Genomic DNA, 5,158 nt, shown 5'->3' with positions numbered 1-5,158 from the left:
CGTGCAAAAGTCCTTGTCTTAAAATAAAAATTCTTACGTAATTACGCAAGTAAAGTTGATTGTTGTGAATGAAAATTCTCCTCAAGACAGAAAAGTTCTCAGATCAGAATAAGTGCTCACCAGGCGGTGGCACCGCCCCAGCTGGAGGTAGCACCTCCAGCTGTCACGTGTTGCAAGCGGTTGCACCGCTCCAGCCAGAGGTGCAACCGCACGCAACTCTGCCCCCTTTATAACTCAAGCTAGGGCCGGCGGTGAAACCGACCCCAACTCATTTCCTTCCCTCCTATACTCTCCTAAGCCTCCTCCATCCCCATTTCTCCCATCTAAGCATCCCAAATACCCTTCATTTCGAAGCAAAGCATCAACATTCCTTCCCCCTCTTGAAGATCTCATTAAGGTACTCTCTAAGAAGCCCTTAAACTCTATTCTAGATTCATTTACTTTTGCTCATCACTGTTATTCTAAACAGCAATAGTTATGGGATCAAGAAGATCCTCAAGAGACAAAGGAAAGAGGAGATTAGTAGAAGACTTTGATTCCACCCTTTTCGATTCAAAATACCATGCTGAAAAATTTTCCTCTTTCGAACTTAGGAGTGTCAACAAGGGAAAATACGTAGATTTAAGTGAGCTAAGAGACTTAGAGACAATCCAGTGGTTTACAAACTTAGATCTACTCCCTATCTTACAAATTAATGAACCCATCTATCCAAGACTAGTAAGATTGTTTTACAACAATATACTAGTAGATGAAGAAGAAAGGATGTCCACCTATCTCTTAGGACAACAAATTTCAATTACGGATAGATTCATTTGCGACATGATAGGCATTCCCATGAAAAGTAGAGGACTTTACTTTAGAGGATCATGGGATGATGAAAATGTTGGAACAACATACGTTGAAGCCCTACAAACAATTTTTGCCAATCCGAACTTAGAATTTGTTCCTAAAAGTTGTGAACATTTACTGCCTCTAAACACTAAGGTACTTCATCACATCCTAACTAGCATCATTCTTCCTAAACAATATCATCATGATGAAGTAAGCCAATTAGAATTGGGAACTATGTATATGATCATGAAAGGACATGACATCTGTCTTGGTTATCTTATCCAACAAAACATGTTGGAACTATCTAAGAAAGACATGATGCTCCCATATGGTGGTATAATAACTAAAATAATGAAAGCCTATGATATTCTAATACCACCGGAAGAAGAAGTAATAAAAGTAGATAGATTCAGCATAATTAATAAAAATCTACTTCACTAATTAAGATGTTTTTATAGAAACGGTAACTGGGTTAGAATGCCAAGAAGAACTAATCCCCCTCAACCTGAACCAGAACCAGAAACACCAGTCTTTAGGGGTACCCAATCTCCTCCGATCTGTCCCTTTGAGGAAACACATCCGTTTGAGCAAACTCACACATCATCTGTCGAAGATATTGGGATTCGGATGGACCGATTCGAACAAAGACAAGAACGGCTTGAACATCGACAAGATCAAATCCTAACTGAGCAGCAGTAAATTCATCGACAATTTGACTCTTTATTTAGGCACTTTAACCTTCCACCTCATGAATAAGCTTGTATGAACACAATCATCCGTTGTTGTTATAAACTTCTCATGGACTTTGTCTTTAATATGGCATGTTGTAAACTCTTTATGTTACTCACCATGAAGGACTTTGTCTTTGATATGGTTACTTGATATGTTGTAAACTCCGTATGTTACTCTTTACCTTGATCTGTAAGCATATGCAAAGTTACAGACATCTCTTGTTGTTTATCTCGGATTTTACATTGAAACTAAATGTTTTGAAAACCTTGTGCCGTGATAAATATAAAGTGACATACCAATGTAGTTGATAAGTCAGTAATATGACATTGATACAAAACTTCAATTTTTTACAAAACCTCGAAGTGAAGAACAATTTGATTTTATAAGAAGAGAATTAGGAATGTTGATGTGTCCGAATACTTAAACTAGTTAAAATTATTTTTCGAACTTTATTGAATGATCAAAACACTTGATTAGTATTACATGCCTTGGTATCACTTGATCAAATAACATGTTGGAAATTATGTGTCAAATATAAAAATGTTTTTAAAAATCAATAGTTTACTCATATCCAAATGCATGAAAGAGGTTATTTTCGGATTTGCTTAACAATTTGAATGCTAAAAATCGGATTTTCCTGTACACTCTTATGAAATTTTTTTTTTGGAAAATGAGTTTCCTCCTTTATACACAAAGAATTATAACATACAAGGAGAAGAGGTATTCAAAGTATTATATGTGTCATGCCTTCCTTTATGTGCTTGATAACCTGCTTATATTGTTCTCCTGGAATCACATCTACCATGCTTTTTGTTGATGACAAAGGGGGAGAAATATATGAATTGATATGTTTACTATCACTAATGTTGATATGGTTGATGCTGATATGTTTACTAATGATGATATGGTTGCTATCACTGATGCTGATATGTTTGCTATCACTAATGATGATATGGTTGCTATCACTGATGCTATGATTAGGAAATACTTACATCACCAAGAAATATAGGATTGCTATCATTGCTATATGCCCTGTATCAAGATATCAAACAAAAATCTGCATCGTACGAGCTGATATCTTACCATGTGATGCAATGCTACACTTGCTAAAATATTCGAAATGTGTACATCATGTAATGATATCAAAATCTTGCTTCACAGCTTTACATGTCGATATCTTACAAAATAATGAATTGCTATAATTACCATCATTCAAACTTGTTATATTTGAAAATGTATGTCAAGCCTTGACATCATCTTCAAAGAAATACATCATGATAGGAATCATGATGGGAATATGTCTCTTGAATTTATAAAGTTTTAAAATTCAAGAAGTATGACATATAAACAGGGGGAGTTAAGGTTAACTCCATTATCAATTGATTGTCATCATCAAAAAGGGGGAGATTGTTGAATCTCGGATTTTGATGATGAAGTCAATTGTCATTTGTTGTCTAATGTATGTGTTGAGATAAGTGTGCAGGATTGACTACGATGAAAGTAAGACATGCAGCAGGAGTTGCGCCGGAGTCATGACAATGATCACGTTGGGAGTTCGAAAGCTCGACGGAAGTTCGGACAATCGTCGGAGGTTCTACGGGAACAAATCCGAGAAGTCCAGAAGCTTGCCAAAGGAGCTCATCGGAACTTGCCAAGGGGATCGTCGCAAGTCCAGGAGTTTGCCGGAAGTCCGCAGGAGCATCACCGAGGGTTCGTCGGATGATCGACGGAAGTTCGCCGGAAACTCGCCGGAAGAAGCGATTGACGCACCGGAGCAAGCTGCAGAATTTGTCTTAGGAAATAATCATAGTTAGCACATTGATTAAGTTAGAAATGGGAGGTGATCCCATTAGCTTAATCTTGGGGCAATTGGGCCCCTGAAGAACTCAAATTGGGCCGAATGGATCAACCCATTCGGACCCAGGTTGCTGCGGGAGGTGCAACCGCCCAGGCAGGGAGGTAGCACCACCGAGGCTATGTCTCCCAGCGAGACTAGGAGGTGCAACCGCTCCAGCCAAGAGGTGGCACCGCCCCGGGCTCAGTCTCCGAGCGAGACTAGGCGGTGCAACCTCTGCTGTCAAGAGGTAGCACCGCCAGAGCTCAAGTTTCGAGCTCTGCCAGGCGGTGCAACCTCTCCAGTCAGGCGGTGCAACCGCCTGAGCTCGGTCTTCGAGCTCTGGCAGAGAGGTGCAACTGCCCCTGACAGAGGTGGCACCACCCAGAGGCTCAGTCTTCGAGCTCTACCAGGTGGTGCAACCACCCCAGTCAGGAGGTGCAACCGCCTGATCCCGGAATTCCGGGAATTGACAGATTTGAGCTCCAAATTTGAACTGGGTTGGGGCCTATAAATACCCCACCCATTCAGCACTGAAAGCATAGAACACACACTCGAAATCTTGCTATCTTTCTGTGATTCTTAGAGCTCAAAACTATTAGTTCTCCTCCTTCTGTTCTTCAAAGTTTGAGTTGTAAAGAGAGGAGAGAAAACTTCTGTAAGGGTTGTCTCCTAAGCCTGCCAAAAGGAGTGAATCTGTAAGAGGGTGGTTGGCCTTCGCCTATTGAAGGAAGGTCTCTAGTTGATGTCGGTGACCTCATCGGTGGAGGAAGCCAAAAGTGGAGTAGGTCAAGATTGACCGAACCACTCTAATCCTCGGTTTGCATTTCCCTTGAGCATTTTACCTTTACTGCAAACTTTTCAATAGCTTACTGCCCTCTGCGATTTTACGAATGAGTTTCAAGGTTCAGACGTAAATCTGCGTTTAAACGTAAATCTGTGTTTAGACGTAAATATGCTTTTTCGTATGATGATCTTATTGCAGATTGCATTTACGTTTTGAGCTGTACAATAGCAGCACACTGCCTTTATACTTCTGCTTAAACTGTGTCTTATCTAATCAAGTGATTTACGAATCGGCACTTAGACGTAAATCTGTTTCTTCGTACGAACGTCGGATTTCAGTTTGCGCTGATATTCTGGTTTTCATCATAACTGCAAACTGCCTGCATAGATTGACTGTAACCTTGCTTAGTATCAACTTTCATATAGAGTTGTCTTTATCGTTCAAACGCAGCTTTCGGTTTTAATCGCAGAAAGTTTTCCGCTGCACTAATTCACCCCCCCCCCCCCTCTTAGTGATCTCGATCCTAACAATTTGATGATGAAACCACTTGATATATATTTATGATTTAATCTATGTTTTGAGTAATGCAGGCTGCTTCGATCAGGATGAGACAATTAAAACAGGAAAAATCATGTTGTGCCGGAGGAACATGTTAGAAGATTGGACGTCGGGCCGGTGGATCAGTCGACGTATCGATAGAAGGCTTCGGGTCATGGACTCGGGCATCGGGCCAAGAAGAGCAGGTATTGTGCCAAGGATATCAGAGTTGTGGAGTCAACTAGCCGATTGGGCAATAGGCCGCAGGAGAAGACGATGCGCCGAAGAATCGGACGAAGCATCGAGGGACCAATGACATGCTGGACAACTTGGTTAATTGCTTAGGATTAATTGTCTCGATCGAAGTTTTGTTTTACATGTGCAGGATTAACTACGATGGAAGTAAGACATGCAGCAGGAGTTGTGCCGGAATCAAG

Source organism: Musa acuminata, chromosome BXJ3-1 (assembly GCF_036884655.1).
Source record: "Musa acuminata AAA Group cultivar baxijiao chromosome BXJ3-1, Cavendish_Baxijiao_AAA, whole genome shotgun sequence".
In the NCBI taxonomy this organism is placed as follows: Eukaryota; Viridiplantae; Streptophyta; class Magnoliopsida; order Zingiberales; family Musaceae; genus Musa; species Musa acuminata.
Note: the sequence above shows the minus strand (reverse complement) of the source record.